This window comes from Lynx canadensis, chromosome E1 (assembly GCF_007474595.2).
Source record: "Lynx canadensis isolate LIC74 chromosome E1, mLynCan4.pri.v2, whole genome shotgun sequence".
Classification (NCBI taxonomy): Eukaryota; Metazoa; Chordata; class Mammalia; order Carnivora; family Felidae; genus Lynx; species Lynx canadensis.
Window position 1 is genome coordinate 3,818,134 of NC_044316.2, and position 24,040 is coordinate 3,842,173.

General features: G+C 47.5%; 1 protein-coding gene and 1 long non-coding RNA gene across 9 annotated transcripts in view; one reads left to right on the forward strand and one right to left on the reverse strand.

Annotated features, from left to right (window-relative positions):
• The window catches only part of STX8 (syntaxin 8), a 251,648-nt gene that overhangs the window by 128,657 nt on the left and 98,951 nt on the right, over window positions 1-24,040 (reverse strand). The window lies entirely within an intron of this gene.
• On the forward strand, window positions 1,806-22,716 carry LOC115501578. Of its 7 annotated transcripts, none has more exons than XR_003964845.1 (9): window positions 1,806-1,817; window positions 14,960-15,152; window positions 15,425-16,134; window positions 16,272-16,379; window positions 16,536-16,638; window positions 17,013-17,092; window positions 17,324-17,463; window positions 18,135-18,232; window positions 20,146-22,716. It is a non-coding gene; the product is annotated as an uncharacterized LOC115501578 (long non-coding RNA). The 7 variants fall into 7 exon arrangements; XR_003964844.1 differs by having other exon boundaries at window positions 15,425-15,826; window positions 16,050-16,379; XR_003964843.1 differs by having other exon boundaries at window positions 15,425-15,571; window positions 15,661-16,379.

Consider the following 24,040-nt stretch of genomic DNA (forward strand, 5'->3'; position numbering starts at 1 on the left):
GAGGCTCAGCAGTAGCACTGGGAAGAAACGGAGAGCTGAACTTGGCCAGGGTGTCACAAGAGAAGAAAATCCTTGGTGCGCAGGCAAACTGACTAGCGCTAAGTGGCTCTTTTCCCTTGGGACACAGAGGGCCGGCCAAAGCCCTGCACAGAAATCGGTCAGCGCTGTCCGGAAGTGAGGTGTGGACCCACGGATCGCTGGCGATGGGCTATGGAGCTGCGAGTCTCTGGGGTGGGGGGCGGACTGTCAATGTCACAAAGGAGGCAGGCTTCTAGAGCTCCGGTATCTGAGCACCCAGACAGGGGCTCCCTGAACATCAAACTGTGATTCCCCGGGCAGGAGCTGAGGGTTTCCTTCCTTCCTTCCTTCCTTCCTTCCTTCCTTCCTCCCTCCCTCCTTCCTTCCCTCCCCTTCCTCCCCTCCTTCCTTCCTTCCTTCCTTCGTTCCTTCCATCTTTCCTTCCATCCTTCCTTCCTCCCTCCCTCCCTCTATTCCTTCCTCTTTCTTCCTTCTTTTTTTCTTTTCTTTCTATCTCTTTCTTTAACATTTTATTTATTTAAGTAATCTCTACACCCAACGTGGGGCTTGAACTCACAACCCTGAGATCAAGAGCTGCATACTCTACTGACTGGTCCAGCCAGGCGCCCCCAATGTTTTCCTTTCTGTTCTTACCTGCCTCAGCCAGGGCACTCTCCAGGCCTAAAGAAACCCAAGCCTCGATCCCAGAGAAACCACCACGTTTCAAACTACCCCAACACCCCCTCTGCCCATGAAATATTCGCTGAATGGATGGATGATACAGAGAAGTCAAAAGGCAAGAGCACCTGGGTGAAGGTGGGGCTGGGGGGCAGTGATAGGAAGGGGACTGCCAACATGGACAGAGGGCTGTGTTTATGCTCATCTAGACAGAAAGAACTTACCAGAATAATCGTGAATGCTCTTCCTTCCTTCCTTCCTTTCCTTTGTCCTTCCTTCCTTCTTCCTTCCTCCTTCCTTCTTTCCTTTGTCCTTCCTTCTTTCATTCCTTTCTTTCTTCTTTCCTTTGTCCTTCCTTCCTTCCTTCTTCCTTCCTCCCTTCTTCCTTCCTTCTTTCCTTTGTCCTTCTTTCCTTTCTTCCTTCCTTCCTTCTTTCCTTTGTCCATCCTTCCTTCTTCCTTCCTTCCTTTCCTTTGTCCTTCCTTCCTTTTTCCTTCCTCCCTTTCTTCCTTCCTCCTTCCTTCTTTCCTTTGTCCATCCTTCTTCCTTCCTTCCTTCCTTCCTCCTTCCTTCTTTCCTTTGTCCATCCTTCCTTCTTCCTTCCTTTCCTTTGTCCTTCCTTCCCTTTTTCCTTCCTCCCTTCCTTCTTCCTTCCTTCCTTCTTTCCTTTGTCCTTCCTTCTTTCTTCCTTCCTCCTTCCTTCCTTCCTTCTTTCCTTTGTCCTTCCTTCTTTCATTCCTTTCTTTCTTCTTTCCTTTGTCCTTCCTTCCTTCCTTCCTTCCTTCTTCCTCCCTTCTTCCCTTTGTCCGTCTTTCCTTTCTTCCTTCCTTCCTTCTTTCCTTTGTCCTTCCTTCCTTCTTCCTTCCTTTCCTTTGTCCTTCCTTCCTTCCTTTTTCCTTCCTCCCTTCCTTCTTCCTTCCTTCCTTCTTTCCTTTGTCCTTCCTTCTTTCTTCCTTCCTCCTTCCTTCCTCCTTCCTTCCTCCCTCCTTCTTTCCTTTCTCCCATCCATCCATCCATCTACAGAAGCAAATGCCAACACCCAAGAAGTGGTGAAAATCCAGCACGGCCTCCTAGAGGTAAGTGATGGCTATGTAGCTGCCACAATAGAGGCAGAGGAGCAGGTGGCCCGGAGAAGAGGGGTATGAACCCTGCTTCTCAGCTCCCTGCAGTGTAGGACTTTTTTCTTTTCAATTTCCAGTCTGTCACAGAGCAAGGCTTTCACAAAATACAATAAAAATGAGTTACTAGAAAAATGCAAACCTTTCAAAAACCCACCAAACGCAAGCCCACCACCACTGCATCTGGATGTCACGGCAATGACAAAATGGTAGACAGAAGCCTGAACTCTTACTCTCAACCTTTGGTACTGGCTTCGCTGGGCGCTGGTAACGGACAGCTGGAGAGGCCAGGCTCTGGTCCCGTGGGCACGGCGGGGGCTGCGGGGCTTGCTCGCAGCCCGAATTCACCCACAAGCACACTACTGGCTCTTCTAAAGTGCTCGATGACCATCGTGGGGCAGACAGTGCTCACCACGAGAGCCAGAAATGCACACATCACTTCCTGTCTTTTTCAGATCTTCCTTCCTTTTTTTTTTTTTGTTTATTTTTTTATTTTGAGAGAGAGACAGAGAGACAGAGAGAGACAGAGAGAGAGAGAGAGAGAGAATCCCAAGCAGGCTCTGCGCTGTCAGCGCAGAGCCCGATGAGGGGCTCAATCTCACAAACTGTGAGATCATGACCTGAGCCAAAGTCAAGAGCTGGACACTTAACTGACTGAGCCACCTAAGGGCCCCAAGACATGGCTTTTGACACTTGTTCTGATTTGCTACCAGATGCCTTTCTTCCTTCTTCCTTCCTTCCTTCTTTCCTTCGTCTGTCCTTCCTTCCTTCCTTCTTTCCATTGTCCTTCCTTCCTCCTTCCTTCTTTCCTTCCTTCCTTCTTTCCTTTATCTTTCCTTCCTTCCAGCCCTCCCCACCCCCATTCCCACAGAAGGACAAGGGGCCCCAGTATACACGTGTGACAGGGCTGGGGGATGATTGTCTCTTTTTCTAGCATCTTCTATCTTCCTTTCCCTTCCCCAAGCACCTCTCCTTCCACCTCTGAACACTCACCTCGGTCTGCTTCCTCTGCTGTGTTTTAACATTTTTCTAAAACAAAACCTCAGGGGCACCTGGGTGGCTCAGTCTGTTAAGCCTCCGACTTCGGCTCAAGTCACGATCTCGCGGTTTGTGAGTTTGAGCCCCACTTCGGGCACTGGTAGCTCGGAGCCGGGAGCCTGCTTCGGATTCTGGGTCTCCCCCTCTCTCTCTGTCCCTCTCCAGCTCACACTCTGTCTCTGTCTCTGTCTCTCTCTCTCTCCAAAATAAATAAACACTAAAAAAATAAAATAAAACAAAACCTCAGATTCCTTCACTGACCTTGATGCCCTCTGGTCTGGTTTTCACCTTCCTTCCTCTGACAGGGTCCCAGTGCCGGGAGTTCACCTCTGTGGCGTCTGTGGCCTCTGCGGGTGAGGTCCTAGGACCCGGCCCAGGGTCCACCCCGGCACACTCACACTCGGGTGAAGCCACTCCCGTTGTCAATCCCCTGGGGAACACAACCATTACCAAAGCAATGGCTTTTCTTCCAGATCACCTTACGCGACCCCTCCAGGGCTTTTCAAACAGGCCCTCGGCCTCACCTTGAAACCCTCTTCCACAACCACCACCAAGGCTCACGAACCTGTTTCTTCCACCTCTGATGTCTATGCTGGCACCTTGCCTTCCTCTGGGGTTCCCCCAAGTCTTTGTCCCGGGCCCGTCTTGTTTGTCATGAGCTCTCCTGCATTCATTTATACCTTGACAGTGACCCCCAAGTGGATGAGTCCAGGCAATGGCTTCCTCACACTCAGCGATTCTGGCTTTGTTTTTTTTTTTTTTTAATGTTTATTTATCTTTGAGAGACAGACAGACAGAGTGCTAATGGGGGAGGGGCAGAGAGAGAGGGAGACACAGCATCCGAAGCGGGCTCCAGGCTCCGAGCTGTCAGTGCAGAGCCCGACGCGGGGCTCAAACCCGTGAACCACGAGATCATGACCTGAGCCGGAGTCAGACGCTCAACCCACTGCGCCACCCAGGCGCCCCGAGATTCTGGCTTTAATGGGACTGCAGGTAGGACTATGGCTTTAGTAGTTTTTTTTTTTTTTTCTTTAATACTAAGCATTTAAAGCCACTGCCCAAGAAGAATGCTTCTCAAACCTGGCTACACTCTGGAATCATCTCAGGAAGCTCTAAAATACAGATGCCTGGTTCCTACTCCCATTCTAACTGAATTGGTTGTGGTAGAATAAAAAACATATTTGGTCTCTGTCCCTGGCACAGAGCTCCTGAAACCCAGTGGAATTTCCCTAGTGATACAAGTGTCCTTTGTTATTCATAACAAGGCCCTTTCAATCATACCTGAGTTTACGCTAAGGAGGTGACTCTTGTCACCTTCAGGATTGCAGATGGTCACCAGAAAACAATGTGATCGGAGGATTGGAACTTTCAGTCCCACCCCTGGGCCTCGGGACAGAGAAAAGGGCTGGAGATTAAGTTCAATCACCAAAGGCCAATTACTTCATCAACCTTTCTTGTGTGATGGAATCGCCATAAAAGTTCCTAAGGGATGGGATTCAGAGAACTTCCATATTGGTGAAAGCATCCACATGCTGGGAGGGTGGAACCCTCTAGCTCCGAGGGGACAGAGGCTCCTGCACTAGGGACCCTTCCAGATCTCTCCCTGCATCTGGCTGTTGCCATTTTCCTGAGTTCTGTGAGTCATTCTAGCAAACTATCCAATGGGAGTGGCGAGTGTGGGAATCCCTGAATTTGGAGTCAAGTTGGATGGAAATGCAGGTACCCGATGCCTGTGACTAGTGTCTGAGGTAGGGACAGTCTAACGGGACTGAGCCCTTAAACGTGTGGGATGGGATGCTAACTAGCATCAGAACCGAACTGGATTGGATTGGACCGGGTTGAACTGAAGGACACCCAGCTGGTGTCAGAGGATCTGAGAATTGGTGTTGGGAAGGCACCACAGATTTGTGGAAACACGTAGGAAAACCCCCGAGCTGGTATGGGGTGGAGGCTGGACATCAGGACGCTAAAAATTCCCCGGGTAATTTTAATCTGCAGCAAAAGCTGAGAACCACTGCCCAAGACCATGTGCACACATATGAACTTGCCTTTCACTCCAAGCAAGATCTTCCTTCTTGTCCTCACTTCCCAGCCACACTGAACTAGTTTTCTAAAATTAATGTCCCAGTGCAACTCAGTGCTCAGTCGCACAGTCCTGTATTGTTTGCTGATTGTTTCATGCGTCTTTCCTGCCCAGATATAATGCAAGCTCTCTGAAGATTCTGGCAATACCTTATACCTCTCTTAGTTCACGTTGTCAACTACGCTGCTAGGCATACGGCAGGTATTCAGCATATACGACTGATTCAAAATTGCTTTTTAGGCAGTATCACTGCAAGGATTACACCAAATCCTTGAAGGAGAAGAACTGAATGGTACACTTCTTTTTATCTCCTGTGACGGCTAGTGCGGTTCTTTGTATTAAAGATTTATTTACTTGTGGCCACAGAATCTAGAATAGCAAGGTTTTTTCTTAAGATTTTATTTAATTTTTTTTAACATTTATTTATTTTTGAGACAGAGAGAGACAGAGCATGAACGGGGGGGCGGAGGGGCAGAGAGAGAGGGAGACACAGAATCTGAAACAGGCTCCAGGCTCTGAGCTGTCAGCACAGAGCCCTGACGCGGGGCTCGAACTCACAGACCGCGAGATCGTGACCCGAGCTGAAGTCGGACGCTTAACCGACTGAGCCAGCCAGGTGCCCCAAAATAGCAGTCCTAATGCAGACATTTGTTTTCCTCCCAGGGAGAAATGTGACATCTTGAAAGTGTTTCTTTTGAAAAAGGAAAATAGTTTTCACATCACCACTGATTAAATTGATCTTCCTCCACTAAGTAGCAAGAACTTTTTCAGAGATTTCTAAGAAGTGAGTCAGTATTACAAATATTATTCTAAAAAAACAAAACAAAACAAATCCAAAAAACAATGAGGCACCGAAATCAAGGATAGGATCAATCTCTATCAGGAGACGGTTCTAGAGACGTCCCATAAAGACAAACCCAAGAGGATTTATTCAAGAAATAAAATACCATGGACTGTTTTCTACTCAGAGCTGGCCCATTTGCCAAGCTCTTCCCAGTGTTCTGAAAAATGGGAAAATGTTTTAATAATTGTCTTAATTATTAACAGTCTCTAACTTACTTTATAAAAGACTGTTAATAATCAATCACCTTTATGTTGTAAAGACTTGAATTTTTTTAAAGTAGTCTCTACACCCAACGTGAGGCTCAAACTCACAACCCTGAGATCAGGGGTTGCATGCTCTATGGACTGAGCCACCCAGGCATCCCAATCAATCACCTTTTTAACAATGGGGGTGTACCATGTATTCCAGAAAACATGTGGCATCCGCTGGGATCACTCATAGGAGAAACATGGAAGGAGGGAGTTGAATGGACAAGGACAGCAAACAGGGGGTAGATGTTCAGTATCCAGAACGCTCTATCCAAGAATGCCAATGGCTACTCACATTGGCAGGCATCTGTGTGGGCAAAATGTATGCACGTGCACATACATAAGCTTTAGGGGGCAAAGGGTCCACAGTTTCAGCAGCTTCTCCGAAGGGTCTGTGGCCTCCCGGAAAGGAAAGGAACACTAGGTGACTACTGTAATAGCCTCAAGTGCTGGCATCTACCCAAACCTTCCACCTGCCTAGTTCCTACCTGAGCCAGCCTTCATGGTACTATCACAAGTGTTTTTCAGGGACGGCTCAGTCAGCTGAGCGTCTGACTCTCCATTTCGGCTCAGGTCGTGATCTCCCGGTTTGTGAGTTTGAGCCCCCCCCCACTGGGCTCTCTGCTGTCCATGCAGAGCCTGCTTTGGATCCTCTGTCCCCCTCTTCTCTGTCCCTCCCCTGCTCACATGCGCGCACACTCTCTTTCTCTCTCTCAAAAATAAACATTAAGAAAAAGAAGCAGGGGCGACTGGGTGGCTGAGTCAGTTAAGCATCTGACTTTGGCTCAGGTCATGATCTCACAGTTTGTGAGTTCGAGCCCCGCATTGGGTTCTGTGCTGTCAGCACGGAGCCTGGAGCCTGCTTCGGATTCTGTGTCTCCCTCTCTCTCTGCTCCTCCCCTGCTCACATGCTGTCTCTCTCTCAAAAATAAAAATTAAAAAAAAAATTAAAAAATATATATTTAAAAAAAAGAAAAAAAGCAAAGGTATACAACATGTGTATTTCCTTTTCCTTAAATAATAATTACCCATAAGAAAGTACCTGTATACATATCTGCATAAAACCTCCCAGAGAATCACAAACCTTCCCTTGCCATACTGTGCCTTTCTGTGCTGTCTGAAATTTCTTTTTTTCTTGATTTTTTTTAACAGTTATTCATTTTTGAGAGACAGAGCGCAAGTGGGGGTGGGGCAGAGAGAAAGGGAGACACAGAATCCGAAGCAGGCTCTGGGCTCCGAGCTGTCAGCACAGAGCCCCACGTGGGGCTCGAACTCACTAGCCGTGAGATCATGACCTGAGCGGAAGTTGGATGCTTAACCGACTCAGTCACTCAGGCGCCTCTGTACTGTCTGAAATTTCTAACCCCGTACATGCCTTTACCAGTGCTAACTAAATGACAAAATCATGGTCTGTTGATTTTTCTTTTTTAGAGATCTCTGTACTACATGGAGTAAAGAAAAACCAATCTAATACACGTTTGTAAAGAAGAAGGAAAAATTCAAAACAAAATACTACGTTAAAAGCTGATATGTTACGTGCTTTCGTGACCTTCCATTTTTTTACTTTTTTTTTCCCTTTAACCTCTGCAGGTCAGTGATCCTCTAAAGAAAAAAGGAAAGGAAAAAAAAACACAAAACCCTACTGCAGGTTAGATTTTTATCTAACCTGCAGACACTGCCAGACGAATTTTTCAGATGCTGGTCCTTGTCAGTCACAGACAAGGCTTCTACCCTAGTTTTCCGCTGATTATTACTGAAAAGCATACCGCATCCATCAGACACAGGACCCTGGGAGTCCCTCCGGCCACAGAGCTCGGTAGGGCAGGGACCTGGGCCCCAGCACACAAGTCAGCCACGACAGGTCGGCTTGTGGGCTTTATCGATGTTTGCCGATGATCCCCACACACGTTCCAGATGTGCTGACCTCATAAAACTGCCACCCACCACAAGCTGTGAAAGAATTGCTCCCTCGCTGTGTTTTTCCCATCGCTCAACCACGGCAACCCCCCGGGGTGACCCTCTCGGGCTGTGCCCCTGTGCCAAGGGCCTGCCCATTCCTGTTCCCTGGGGCTCCAGCGACCGCTTGGTCCTGGGCCCCTGCATCACAGGGGCCCTGCCTTTTGTCCCCACCCAGCTTGTGCCTGAATCCTAGCTGGAAACTGGAACGAATATCTTTCTCAAAGTTGCCTGTGTGCCAGGCACCCTGTACATCCTCCCAGGCTGCAGAGACAAGGCGCTGCTCTTCCGTCATGGAGTCTGAAGTTTGAGAAAAGAAATTCAGAAACGATGACAAATCATCTGACACAAAGGACCCTGCGGGACGCAGGAGAGGTACCAGGGGCTCCGGGAGTAAGAGGATGAAGAGATCATCCCCGCCCGGGAAGGACAGGAAGAGGTCCATGAGTGAGGCAGCCTTTGTGGTTGATGCTGATGGATGAACAGGATTTCTGCTGGGTGGGATGCAGGCCATAGTTTCTGATGAGGAGAAAGGCTATTTTTCAAACCCTGTGTATAAATAATGAACAAATGTGGCCTCCTGTCTGTATGTTCTTTCTAATCAGCTGGGTTTTTTTTTTTGTCTGAAACACGATACTACGGCCTCCAAAATTGTGCAGAGGAAAAAAATATATATATCTTTCAGGGAATCATCATTCAACCCTCTATGGAATCTCGAAAACTTTTATCACACATCCCCCCCGACCAGGTTCTTTCTTTTCAGTAGCCTAACTAGTGGTATTGCATATAGTCACTGTCATTTAAAATCAGGTATACTATCGGGGCGCCTGGGCGGCTTAGCCGGTTAAGTGTCCGACTTTGGCTCAGGTCATGATCTCACGGTCTGTGGGTTCAAGCCCCGCGTCGGGCTCTGTGCTGACAGCTCGGAGCCTGGAGCCTGCTTTCAGACTCTGGGTCTCCCTCTCTCTCTGCCCCTCCCTCACTCGCTCTCTCAAAAATTAACGTTAAAAAAAATTTAAATCAGGTATACTATCAATATCTGCGTGACAAATGACATGATTCCTCAGCGTGTCATTAAAACGGGTGGGTGTCATTATTAATAATGGGGTAACTGTGCGCTCTCGTAAGTGTGGAAGGGTCCCTGAGACAGTCGAGTCAGTCTGAGATGGTCTGCTGATGCTGTCCCTCTCTGCTCCCTCGCTGGGGCTGTGCGGGTCTGTCCCCGCAAAGGAGGGCTGGATACACACACCTTACGGCCGGGACTTCTACAGACAAGTCAGACTCCATCCCTACCCCTCTCTCATGCACACACAGGCACACACACACTCACACACACACACCTGAAACATGGCTTCAAGGTCACCTCCTTGATCCTGTAATACTTGCTCTCTCTCTTCTCAAGTAGGATCAGCCAGACACTAAAAAGCACCCTGCTAATTAGAACTCAATCTGCCTTTTAATTAGATAAAGTGCCAAGGCTGCCCCCAAATCCTGAGTTTTGACATTCTGAAGGACTTCCCTGTGTTTTTTTTTAAACTTTTTTTAACGTTTATTTATTTTTGAGAGAGGGAGAGAGAGCACGTGTGCAAATAGGGAAGAGGCAGAGAGAGAGGGAGACACAGAATCCGAAGCAGGCTCCGGGCTCCGAGCTGTCAGCACACAGCCCGATGCGGGGCTCGAACCCACGAACCGCGAGATCGTGACCTGAGCCGAAGTCGGACGCTCAACCGACTGCGCCACCCAGGTGCCTCAGGACTTCGCTGTTAATAAGGAACAGGGCGGGGCGCCTGGGTGGCGCAGTCGGTTGAGCGTCCGACTTCAGCCAGGTCACGATCTCGCGGTCCGTGAGTTCGAGCCCCGCGTCAGGCTCTGGGCTGATGGCTCGGAGCCTGGAGCCTGTTTCCGATTCTGTGTCTCCCTCTCTCTCTGCCCCTCCCCCGTTCATGCTCTGTCTCTCTCTGTCTCAAAAATAAATAAACGTTAAAAAATTTTTTTTTTTTAAATTAAAAAAAAAAAAAAAGGAACAGGGGTGGAAAAACGTATTCTCTGAAGATTTTCAGAGGTTCGGCCCCAAGAAAATGTAAGTTATGCCTAGATGTACCCATTTTTTAGTTAGCAGGGAAAGGCGGTCTGAAATTCCTATTTTACCACTAACGATTCTCCAATTTCTACGATTGTCACCAGTACCTTCAGCTTCTTCAAGTTCACATTGCCTGTTTTCTCCTTACTAAGTGGTGGTGGAGGCGGGAGAGTTGTTTCCTAAAGGTTTGTAGGCATTCGCCAACGTGCAAAGAGGATGAATTCCAAAAGTGTGTCAGTGAGCGGACTGGGACACTTGCCCATAGGAATGACGCTGTGTGTACAGAAGATGGGTCCCCAGGCAGCCCGCATTGTCGCTAAGGGGAACCTCGCTAACCCAGCCCTACCCGATCAATAGAGACAACAATCTTAACCTGCATCCACGGTGAACACCTTCTCAGTGTGGCAGTGGAGTCACCCTGACCTCCTGCAACTTGCCTACCGAAGGCGCAGGACACAGTTCACGGGGGTATTTTGGCCACACTGGGAGCTATGCGTTCCTGAAAATCCTCACATCCTGCAACATCACGCTCTAAAAGTAACAGGATCTATGGTGAAAACACCATTAGGGCCAGACCACTTGAAACCTCTGTAACTTTGCAACCAGAGCACTAACTCAAAGAATAATTAACACCGGGGGAGATGACTTACTGGCTGTGGCTATCTCGGGGGCGGGGGGCTGGGGGGTTACACGTGCACAGAACCAGAACCGCAAGGCTGGCCTGCAGACGGGGTGAGGTTCGGAGCCACAGGGAGGACCCCTGCCGGGAGCCCAGGGTCCTACATGCACGGCTGGGGGGGCCTTCTCTAGGGAGGGGGGCCCCGGGCAGAGGCGCTCTTTTTAAATTTTCTTAAAATACAGTCGAAAGGGCATGTGTTGCCTGTGAGGGCTCTCTCCTTGCTGTAATTCTCGTCCTGCTGTGAGTCTGCTCCTCTTGCCAAAGAGAAACTGCCTCTCCACCAGTCCGACCCCCGGGATCTCCTGACACCATATTCCTTGGACTTCTTGATCGCTACTCCGTGTTACGGAACCGCACGCCCCAGCACATCAAACTGTGTTCCGGGGACCAGAGGCTAGCTGGCTCCTCAGAGCCCTTGACTCGGCTAGAGAAGGACCTTTCCTAGGTCTTGCCCTTTGTGACAGCTCTGGATTAGAGACGAAGGGGCGGCCGCCGATGGGAGGCTAATTCTCTTAACGTCCGGGCCAATGCAGGAAACTCTGCTGTGTTCTACTTAGTCATCAGAAGTGATTCTCCGTTTCTCTCAAAGTCCATGAATCCTGGGTGAGTCAGTCTGATTTTCTAGACCAGACTGTCCCATTGAAACGTAATATAAGCCACATATGCAATTTAAAAATTAGTCGCCATGGGGCGCCTGGGTGGCTCGGTTGGTTAAGCATGTGACTCTTGATCTCGGCTCAGGTGACGATCTTGTGGTTTTGTGAGTTTAAGCCCCACGTCGGGCTCCCCACGTCGGGCTCCCCACGTCAGGCTCTGTGCTGACAATGTGGAGTCGGCTTGAGATTCTCTCTCTCTTTCTCTCTCTCTCTCTCTGCCTCTCCCCTACTCACTCTCCTTCTTCTCTCTCTAAATAAATTTTAAAAAAATTAGAAGCTACATTAAAAAAGTAAAAAGAATCAAATCCATTTAATAGTATATTTTATATAAGCTAGTATATACCAAATATTATCATTTCAACATGGAAACAACATAAAAATTATTAACAAGATACTTCGTGTTCTTCATCCCAAATCTTCAAAATTCAGTGTTATTTGCCACACACAGCACATCTCAATTCAGACCGGCTACATTTCAAGTGTTCAACGGCCAAGTGTGGCCAGTGACCATCGGGCTGGACAACAGGTCTAGATAGATAGTCCGTAGACAGCCAAGTGTCATATTTCTGAAGATATATAATTAACGGACTACAAAACCCACTGAAGCACAAAAAAATGTTTTTCAAGCTCATATTCTCATCCCATGAAAGAATCCCTTTCACTTGTCAGTTTCAGTGTGAATGTATTAGCCCTTAATCACCCAGAACATTCAGTTTATCAGGACATCCCAATCCCTAGCTACACTCAGTCTGTTTTTTTTTTAAAACAGCTTTAGCAAGATATAATTCATATAAATTCACCCATGTAAAGTATACAATGGTATGGGTTTATTACATTTTTTTTTTAACAGTGGTAAAATACCTATCATGTAAAACTTCCCATTTTAACCATTTTTAAGTGTACAATTCAGTGGCCTCAATTACGTTTAGGGTGTTGTGCAACCCTCCCTGCTATCTATTTCCAAAATGCTGTCATGACCGCAAACAGAAACCCTGCATCCAGAAAGCAGACGTCCTCTCCGCTGATAGGGTAAAGTGCACCTGTGTAAGATCAACAGGCCAACAGCAGTGATCTTGGTGTTAGCATCACGGTGTTGGGACCAGGAACGCTGTGCTGTGCCTACAGAGACTTCCCAGAACCCTCTCTTCCCTCCCTTTCTGAAGCTGGTGAGTTTTGGGATATCATCTAGCTTCGCAAAACGTTTTGCAACAAATCTTTGAGTGGCTCGGCACCCCGTCTGCTCCCCTGTACTCAGTCTCCGGGTTTTCTGATGATGCAATCCATGTTCTTTTCTTTTCTTTCTTTTTTTTTTTATTTTTTTTTATTTTTTTTATTTTTTATTTTTGGGACAGAGAGAGACAGAGCATGAACGGGGGAGGGGCAGAGAGAGAGGGAGACGCAGAATCGGAAACAGGCTCCAGGCTCTGAGCCATCCGCCCAGAGCCCGACGCGGGGCTCGAACTCACGGACCGCGAGATCGTGACCTGGCTGAAGTCGGACGCTTAACCGACTGCGCCACCCAGGCGCCCCTCTTTTTTTTTTTTTTAACTTTTATTAATTTTTGAGAGACAGGGTGTGAGCAGCGGAGGGGCAGAGAGAGAGGGAGACACAGAATCGGAAGCGGGCTCCAGGCTCCGAGCTGTCAGCACAGAGCCCGACACGGGGCTCGAACCCACGAACTGTGAGACAGTGACCCAAGCCAAAGTGGGACGCTTGCTCAACCGACTGAGCCACCCAGGTGCCCCATACACTCCCATATTCTTTCAAATGATATCGCCATAATGGAGGAAAGAGCTACAACCCGACCAGAACCTGAAGTTACAGACGCACCTCTGAAGAAATAAAACTCTTGTGCTTTTCTCGAACATTTGTTTCGAAACAAGAGAATGCTGGTCCACCAGAGCGTCTTCCTTTCACATACTTTCCTTTTCCTCTTTTTTTTTTTTCCCTAAACAGCTCTCAAGGAAAAATACAAGAAGTTCCGATTGCCTTTATGAGTTTTATGAGGATGAAACAAGATGTGGAGAAAACATCTCGGAGCACCGACCGGAGTTAATTAATTCCAGCATCACCTCCTTACGTGAGGCCGGAGCTTGTGAGCAGATGTGCGGGCTAAATATTCCGGGTCGGTCTTAGCACATTATTGAAAGTAACCTCTCCTCCCCCAGAAGAGTCTGGCACGCAGCTTGCAGTCCCCGACAAGCAGCTTGGACACGTAGAGAAGCGGAATTTAACATTTCCTGATGCCCGCTTTCCCGTTTATTTCCAAACCTTTGCCTCTCAACAGGAAAGAAAAGGAAGGAAAAAAATGCCCCCGTCCGTAGTCACACGTATACCATGCTGAGTATCAGCCACTAAAAGAAAAGCTGAGGAAGCAATTTTAAACCCTGTTGCCACAAATGTGTTTGGGGAACTTTCACCTTGTTTCTCATAAACTAGAAAGTACACTTCACGTTCCTTTTGATTTCTAATGACCAACGCGTTTAAACTAACATTTCATTTCCAACCCGTGTCTGTTTCAGGGCTAGCAGCTGGACGATTTATTTTGCTAGCTGGTGATAGAATTAAATACCGAGTCTTTGAAAACATTTACAAGCTTTCCCTCTAACCTTGGGTGCACGTTCCAAATTAGGCTACTTTGATTTTTATTAGCTAAAGGTTTACATACTGAAATACTAACACTGTTACCTTCAGAATAAATTGTTTATAGCTCAGGTGCGGCTTAAAACATTTTCTTCGTCTGTGGGGATACTCTGGAGATCGAGGAGGAGGAAGGTTGCGTTGGTTCACTCTGGATCAACAATTTTCCTTTGTGAGTCAAACAATACGAAGGGTGCACAGATGCAGACGCAGGCCTGGAGGCGGTTGCGAAAAGGGTTCTGGTCCTCCGCAAAAACACAGGCTTCCTCTGCACATCCCAAGTGCTTTATAATCACGAAATCACTATCCCGGTGGAGGGCCCCGGTGACGCACTCTTAAGATTGATTCTTTAGGGGCGCCTGGGCGGCGCAGTCGGCTAAGCGTCCGACTTCAGCCAGGTCACGATCTCGCGGTCCGTGAGTTCGAGCCCCGCGTCGGGCTCTGGGCTGATGGCTCAGAGCCTGGAGCCTGTTTCCGATTCTGTGTCTCCCTCTCTCTCTGCCCCTCCCCCGTTCATGCTCTGTCTCTGTCTGTCTCAAAAATAAATAAACGTTGAAAAAAAAAATTTTTTTTTAAATACAAAAAAATTAAAAAAAAATAAAAAAAAAAAGATTGATTCTTTAATACCAGCATTTGGACGCAGCAGACAAGGCGTGAGCTGGGACCCCAGGCCAACCTGCTTGCAAAATCGTGACTCTTTCGTTTATCAGCGGTATAGTCTTGCCCCAATAATTTAACCCAAGTCTTGGTGTCTAACCCTGCGAAATGGGAAAGAATTACTCCCTCCTTGTAACTTTATTGTGATCACTTGCACTGAACAGAAGTTCAATTGGTGGTTTCGATGGAGCCGAAGAACCTCCGTCACAAGGACGTCCCCAGTGTGTCAGCCCACAACTGTCACTCATGGCACATTCAGTGCAGATGGACTGGGGCACTGAAACGCTGGTGCCGGTTTCGGCACTGGTTCTCAAAGGGAGAAGACGGGCCTCGGGACCAGGCGGAGGAAAGATGGGGGAGACGTCTCAGGGGTGAGAGGAACTGCATTTGGTGACACGCTGCAGCAGGCCTGACCCGGAAGCAAGCGGGATGGGGACACCAAGGACCAAGAAAGAAGGTAAGGAGCGCAACGCGTTTGTGGGGGAGGCCCCTCTCCAGGTGAGGGCGCTGAGGAAAGGCGGACCTGGCGTTGCGGGGAGACAGAGTGAAACCTGACCAGCACCTGTATGAGGCTGGGGCCACAGGGATGGGTCAGGGTACCGCTCATCCGTCGGGGATGGGACATGACCCGGGAGGGCACGTACAGTAGGCAGACACAGAGGACAGGGCCCCGGACGGCCGGGGATTTAGGAGCTGAAAACGATGTAATGCTTTATTCCCACCGCGTAGAGAGCACCAGAACACTACCCCGTATGTAAAAAAGGCATCTTTGGAATCGAAGCACAAGAAACTTACACGGTGTTGAAGAAACTTAGAAGTGGACTGAAAAAGGGCCTTAAGGACTGACCTAAGGGATATTCCAGCATCATCCGTTAGGTAATAAGAAAACACCCGAAGCTTTCTGAGCATTGAAGTCCTGTGACTGAAGTGGTATTTTTAAAAAGACTGATATGAGTGGTGTGCAGGGAGGAAGACAACGGGGGAGTCTCCTCCACGAGGGAGCCCACGAGGAAGTAACTGTGGGAACCGAGCCCCTGATCTCCGTCCGTGCCGCACCAAAAAAGCCATCTGTTGAGGTTCCACGGGATCGCCACCACGCTTAGGACGGAACCTGGACTCCAGGCTACTCAGGTTTTAATAATCCGGATAACAATTTGATGGCGATGGACATAACAGAGTGGATGATGAACCGTCCGAAAAGCCCGGGCGAGCTGAGAGATGTTTGGCCTGCATCAACATCCGAGCTCTGAGATGGGGGAAGGGGGTGGGGGGTGGGGGGGAATACAAGGCAGATTTACAAAAGAAAAGGCCGCATTGTGTGCGCACTGCCTCCCACCATCTGTTCTTCCCCCAGGTTAGCGGAATGAAATAAACTCTCTGGGCAAGATATTGATTCACATTTTTCAAGTGCTGACGCCCGCTCTGGCCGCAGAGCTGAGGTCAGAATTCTTGTGTCCTTTTCCAGCCAAACTGATTTCAGGACAGGCAAGCAATCACACAATGCTCTTCCATGCAATAAATATGAAAATACTTAACCTCCCTGGGGTATTAGGGAGCATAAATCATGTCTTTAAAGGCCCGTGACGAGCTGAAATGAAAAGCGTTCAAAGTAGGAAACGCCACGAGCCCACGACTGCGGCCGCTCACTGGGTTGTTTTGTGCAGATCGCTGTGCTATTAACTTGGTGAGTTTTACGGTCTGAAAGTATTCATCAATAGCTAACTATCAGATTGCTTAAACGCTCTATGGCTTGCACATCTGTCCAAATGGGCTAAAGTCTCCAACATTTATCGTCTTGCTCAAAACAGCTGGTTTTTCCTTTCTTTTTTTTTTTTTAAAGGACTTCTTGATGGAGCCATTAACAAGAGGGTCCCCTCCTGAGGGCCGACGACAGCCTGTGGCTGGGGGACCCCGCTACAAGCATGGAGGCTTTCCCCAGTCTGGTATTAAGAGATTTCAGAGAAGGGGTGTGGGAGAGATGAATCCAAGTGGGAGAGGAGCAGGGGCAGGGATTACGGCTCACCGCTTTGTGTACGTGAGCAAGGAAAACGGAGTCAGACGGCTGTGGGCTCTCGATGCACACAAGGAGCGACTCTAGTAACGTTAAGTACAAATTAAATGATAGAAGCCACAGCTGATTTTTACGAGTGTGGTGAACGGCAGGCCTCGAGAGCTGGTCACAGAGGGGCACCAAGTAGCTGTTGTGCCAGCTGGGAGACATTAAGGCAACAGACATCACCCCTGTTGAGTGAGATGAGGCCTCTCCTCCCCACCAGCAATGCCCTTCTGCCTTCCCCCTACCCCCCCCCCCCTGCAGATTTTCATCTCAAAGCCACTACGCTGGGAGGGATCTCCATGGCTGCTTTCCCCTCTGGCGAAGTCCAGCCACTGCCCAAGGTAGGAACCTCGTCTGTCATCGTCACATGTACTTGTGGGGCCACCGCGATGATTCTATGATTCCCTTTCACGGTTACAAAGTGCTTCCTGGAGTAAAATCCGACACCGGCACCCCTGGGTCCCAGCTCTGGCCCCTTGGGTCAAGTAGAACACGTCGATTTCTGCTTGAAACATTCGATAACCTCTCCTTTACAACATACCTCTTTTTTTGTTTTTTGTTTTTCCCTCAAGTACCTAGGCCACTTTGCAGATCCAAGTGTGATCCAGGGACCAGTGGTTTGGGCACCGGCTGGAAGCAGTCAGAAATGCAGACTCCCAGGCCCCACCACCGGCCTCCTGACCGGGAATCTGCACTGTCACAAGATTCCCAGGTAATTCATACGCACGTGAGAGCTTGGGACCAGACGCTGGTAAACATTTTCCGCAATGGGCCAGATGGTAAATATTTTAGGCTTTGCAGGCCGTATGTCTCTGTGGCAATTAGCACCAAGAGCAACCATAGATAATATGTAATCGAACAAGCATGGCTGTATTAAAAATTAAAAAAAAAAAAAACTTTATGGACACTGATGTTTGAATTTCATGTAACATTCACATGTCACGAAGCAGCATTACCACTTTTGGCTTTCCCAACCACTTAAAAATATAGAAGCCTATAATCTTAGCTTGTGTATCGTGCAGGGGACGGGCAGGCAGCGGGGTCCCCAGGTTGCTGAGCCCTGCTCTGCCTCGTAACACTACCAATTACCCTGGGGCTTGGTCCTCAACTCTACATTATGTATTCCGCTTCCTTAACGCGGCATGCATAACTGAATCAAACACAAAGGATGATTTTTCAGTAATGCGAGACCATTATTCCTTTTGACTCTAACACAGTATTTCTTCTGATGCAGATGGGTGCTTAACACAACACTTATTTTTAGCACAGCAGTATATATATATATATATATATATATATATATATATATAACACAGTGGGATGATATATCTGTGAACAATTAAAAGTTGTTTTCTTTCTTTCCTTTTGTTAATCATCTTGCAGAATGAACTTTTATCTTCAGGAGCCGTATCTGCACACTGGGATAACTGATGGCCACTGACTACACTGACTGCTACTATACTTTCCTCCATGTAAATGCGGTAAGTTTTCATGAGGAAGGTACCACTGATACTCCTTCCTCACAGGGGAAGGGGTTAGTCTAGAGCTGGAACACCCTGCCATTCTTCTTCTTCTTGTTTTTTTTTTAACCACTGGAAAAGTTCTCACCAGAATATCCCCTGGCATACAGGAAAGATAAAAAGACACGAAGCAAAGTAAGTCCTTCCCACGTGGGATTTTTCAAACCTTGGTCAACACGGATAAGGGAAAGCTGCGTGGTGATGGCATAACCCAGCCCATTTCCAGAACCCTGGAAGGTCTCACCAGGAAAGAGAGGAAAAGAGAAGCTGTAGAGAAAACAGCTGAGAATTACTTTCAGAGTCTAATGACTTCCGATCTGAGTTACTCCATTAGATCCCACAGGGGGGATCACTGAATGAGATGATTTTACTTCCTTATTTAAAAAAAATTTTTTTTAATGTTTATTTATTTTTGAAAGAGAGAGAGAGGCAGAGCACAGGCAGGGGAGGGGCAGAGAGAGAGAGGGAGACACAGAATCCGAAGCAAGCTCCAGGCTCTAGGCCTTCAGCACAGAGCCCGACGCGGGGCTCGAACCCACGAACAGCGAGATCATGACCTGAGCCAAACCTGGATGCTTAACCGACTGGTACCATTACTTACTGGGGCTGGGAGCCATCTCTTATCACCTCAGGCCCTCAGCCCTCCCTTTCGATACCTCCCCAAAGCTTGCAGATTCTTCCTTTCCCTCTCTCTGACATGCCCCACTCTCCCTTACTGTCAGCGTCCTAGTTAATGCTTCCATCGAAATCTATCGGGCCTCGGACATCCGTGATCCTCGACGTCACTGCCCGACGAAATCCACATGAACCACTTTTTTTCTTTTTTTTTTTTTTTCTTTTTACTGCCACGGACACTCTCAACAATCCTCAGTAGCTTCCCAACACTGAAGTCACTAGCCCCAAGTTTCCAAAGCTTTGGCCCACTCCTCCTTCAGGGAAGAATGGACCAGCTCTGCAGCAATTTGACACCAAAGCGATTCCCACCCTCTCCTTCCAGAGCTCTTTTCTTTCTGTTTCATCTACCTTATGTTTACTAGCTCCTCCTGGAGTCTGGAGAGCCCCACCTACCCTGACCGAGGCACAAACACAATCCCCAAGGCTCCTTTACACCTCTGTACTTAAAGATAACAGAATCTGCTTATCCAGTGGGCTGGGGTGGTTACTAAATTATTAAACTCCCACCAAACGATACACAACTTTCCTTTTTGACCCTCCTTCAAGGCTGTCCACTCTGCCTTCCCCTGTGCATGAGTGACTTCTTCATCCCTATCATCACTCATTCATTCACACCTCCCTCCCCCACCCCCCGCCCCTGCCCCAGGCCACAGCAGCGTGCCACATCAAGTTCCACACAAAAAAGATCTTCCTTACACATCCGCTCCCATCCATAGGGGCTCCCTCCATCCCTCATTCACAAAACTTTCACACGTTCTTCTCTTACTCGGCTCTTCAGCTCTACCAACGGAGTCCTTTGGCTGGGCCAGGCTTTCTGGACTGCACCGGCACCTTCCGGCCCTAGTGAACTTTCAGAAGCGTAAGACACTCCGTGTCCAATCGGCAATGGCTCAGTGGAATTATTTCCTGCCTCGACCCGGCCATTCTACCGTAACTCATCACAATAGCCCTCCGTGCAAAGTTGGGAAGCACTGTTCATGGCAGTAACACCTGGAGCTTAGAGAAGTGATCTAAGATGCTAAACCCCAGGGCCTTTTCATGTGCAAGAGTGTCGTGAGCACATCGTCTTTCCAAAAGAAAAACAGCGAATAGTGTGTGTGTGTGTGTGTGTGTGTGTGTGTGTGTGTGTGTGATTACACACTTAACACACATTCTCTCTCTCTCTTTTTCTCTTTGATGCAACTTCCTGACCCTCAAAGCCATTTCCTTAGGGTACGGGCCGTGGATATGTCCGTGGATGTTTCAATAGCTGGTCGTGTCAAGGCAGACAGACTTTTTGTCTTCGCCCCCGAAAAGAACTGAGACAGACTCTTTCTTTCAAAAGTTGGCAGAGATGTGCGGCACGGAGGTCCAGCTCATTTGTCGAGGCGAACATGTTGCTGTCTAACACAGACCGATCACCAGCTGGGAAGCAAGGCATTCGCTGTAGGTTCACAATAACACTGGCTCTTTGCTGCTCGGCTGACCATCAGTGACAGATTGATGTGCAGTTCTTTGCGCGGGGACGCTGGCTGCACGGGAGAACTTGGGGCAGCTAAGCAGGTTGTAAGTATATTATTCATGCACTCCCTGCCTAGAAAAATAAAAGCTTCCCACCTTTCTGACCTGAGTTTGGAGAACCGTCAGGGACCGAGTTTGCTTTGTGACTTGGAAGGCTGCTCCCAGCCTTCCAGAGAGGCATAAAAAATGAGTACCTATTGGCACTTTCCAATGACATGCCAAGATCCACAAAGAGAAATGACCACGGAGCGTTTTTTTTTTTTTTCCTTTTCCCACTGCGAGGGGGAGAGAAGAGACATGATATTTCATGCCGCTGCTAAAAGAGTCGGTTTTGTAAAAACAGATGAAGTCCGGCAAGCCAGGCCAGGATCTCGGGAAAAGAACGGCATGTTGCTGGGTGTCTCTGAAGCCGGGGAGGAGAGCGAACCTCTCGAAAGGAAGAGCTTTAGGGCACCACGCAAGCAGGCAAGGCAACAGTCACTTAAGGAAACTGGGACCTGAGTCACAAAATTTGAAAAATGGGTCAACTTGTTGATGGGCTTTATGTCGTCCGCGTCTGAGTTGTTACATTTTCCAAACTTTTGCACTTTTTAAAAAAGCGTGACACGCTTCCAAGCTAGGATTTACTTTTTGAAGCCATGATGATAATGGGGCACCTCGGTGGTTCCGTCGGTTAAGCATCTGACTCTTGATTTCGGCTCAGGTCATGATCTCCCAGGCGTGGGATGGAGACCCTGCTTAAGACCCTCTCTCTCTTTCCCTCTGCCCCTCTCCCCTGCTCTTACGCACGTACGCGTGCGCACACGCGCTCTCTCTCTCCCCAAAACAAAAACTAGTAACAAAAAAAAAAACTGCGATGATACTTTAGGTGCAGTAATATTGCAAAAGCTGTCTTCTACACTTGTCTTGCCGTTAAGACATTTTCACCAAAGATGCCGAGCACAAGAAAAGGGAGTAATCAACTCGGGCGTCGGGGACGATCTTGCTAGAGCTTACGAGAATGCCTGGCGCAGAGTGGATCCTCACTAAATGTTCGCTGACGGCCTGGCCGTTCGCTGGAAGCCGACGTGGCAACACCGTTACTTGTTATTCTAGCCTACGAGGAGGCTAATGTCGAAATCTCGAGAGCCGTCTTCCCACAGGCTCCGAGAACCGTCTCGACCAAGAGACGCGGTCAACAACCCTACCATTCCTGCTGTGCTCGCGCCTCGGTCCACAGCCGAAGGTATTACATGAAAGCCGGATGCGAAGAAGATGCTTGCCCGTGGGATTAATTTCCGCACGCCTAGCGAGAGGGAGGAAGCGGACTACTGTTTTCCTTTTCACGGGAGTGCTCTATGGCTTACTCGCTACAAAGATAGAAGAGGAATAAATATGTACTAGTTAATGACGGGGAGACGCTACAGTTTTGTGGCAGCAGTACAAAGCCAGGAAGTTTAGCAGTTTCCAGAAAGCCGCATACGCTTTTCAGCGAAAAGGGCTTGTGATAGCACTTCCTAATGAAATGCCAAAATCCACACCGAGAATGACGGAGTAGCCGGGTTTTTTTTTTCTTTTTTCCGTTTTCCCAACACGGAAGATACACGGTATGTCACGTCACCGCCAAAATAGTTTGTCTTGTAACAATATATGAAGGGAGACAGCTTATTACACCACCTGTACTGTACTATTTGTTAGTATTTTAATAGGCGATTAATCTTGATGTGATAGGATTTAAGATTTTTATTTTTTGGCACATATGCTCAAGCTATTATGTTATAAATCTCAAACATTTCAGCAAATGTCATCCTGATTGTTCCCTACTGCACAGAACACTACCAGTGAAATATTCAAGGTCAGGAACTTGGATTCTTTACCCACTGTATTCAGGAAAACCAATTTATTGTTCTGTCTCGGTAAAGAGGGGTGATTTCTTTGGGGCCTATATCACACTGGCAGCCAATCTAGAAAACTTATAATTACTTTGAGGCAATGGGGGTTTGGGAAGTGCATTAATCTGTCTCTGTGAATTTAAACACATACCCGATAGCCATTACTAGGATAAAATTCAGAGTTCAACATTTTATATTACTTTTTAAGAATGAAGTGTGTGCTTAATATGTTTGAATGGTGCACGAGATCTTCTAACATAAATCAAGAGCCTGTCTTTGCAATGGGGGTGAAATCTTGGGAAGGTCTCGAGGTGTTTTTAAAGCAACCTTCATGCCAAGTGATCCTGGTTTGGCCACTTAGTATTCTCATCAATTTATTGGAATAAACATTTTATTACACCTGGCATTAAACCAAATCACTACGAATCGCGGTTTAAATTAAGCAAAATTTAAGCATTTTCTAAAACATCAAAATATAGGCGAATTTGCCCACACGCTAAAATGTATCGGTAACCCCCACAGTGATATCCGTGACCCTTGTGTGGTCATCCCTGGACACGCACGGAGCGGAGAGGAATTTGAGTCGTCTGACGTGCACCCTCCCAGCTGTGGTGGCGTCTTCCTGTTTGGGCCCTTGCACTGTAACCACCGAGTGTCTGTTTCCTGGTCTATATTTAGTGCCATGGTTTTCACACTGTTGTGCCTTTTGCGGGTGATTAGGCATGGCCCCCAAGCACAGGCTGGGATGTGCCTGATGGAGAAAACGCATGCATTTTTAGATAAGTTTTGTTAGGGCTGGTGGGCATGAGTTCAATGTTAATGAATCAATGAAAGAGATTAAACGGTGTGTCTTTAAACAGAAACACACTTAAAAGAAGATTACATATTGATCAGCTGACAAAAGGCTGTGACCAAACTCTCCTGGGAACCTAATCTTGAATTTCCCCTGGGATCAATGGTTCAGTACTCACTAATTCAGAGGTCACAGTGATTTTATAGACCATACATACAATAAATAATGAGAACCAGGTCCAATTATTTTTTAAATGACCTTCATATAAATAAAACTTTCACTATTCAGAGAAAAAGAGATTTGACTTTTGGAGGGGAAGGGATAAGCCCTCCACATTATAAAAAATATTAATGGAACAAATTTTTAAAGAGGTGCTAAAAATGGCTTGGAACTTTTTTTTTTTTTACTATTTATTTATTATTTATTTACTTATTTATTTAATAAATGCTTTAAAATTTTATTTAGAAAAATTTTAGATTTACAGAAAAACTAGAAAAGTATTACAGACTCTTTAACTTCACTCAGTTTCTTTGAAACCTTCTTTTAAATGACGCTAGCAAGTGCTGGAGAGAATGAGACACAATTGGAACTCGGATACCCTGCTGGTGGGAATGCGATTTGGAAAACAGTCCGTCAGTGTCTTTGAGCACTAAACATACGCTCATCATACACACCGGCAATCCTACTCCTGGGAAACACGCAAGAGAAATAAAAACGCTCGTTCGCACAAAAACCCAAACACAAGTGTTTGCAGCGGCATTATTCCAGAGTGCCATAAATCGGAAACAAGCCAGTGTCCTTGGACCGGTGAAGGAATCAACAGGGATGCAGTGGGGAAGTCTTCAGCAATAGAAAGGAACAAGCTACAGATACAGGCAATGATGGGGGGTGGGGGGAGCTCAGACACGCCCACGCTTTAGTGAAAGCAGC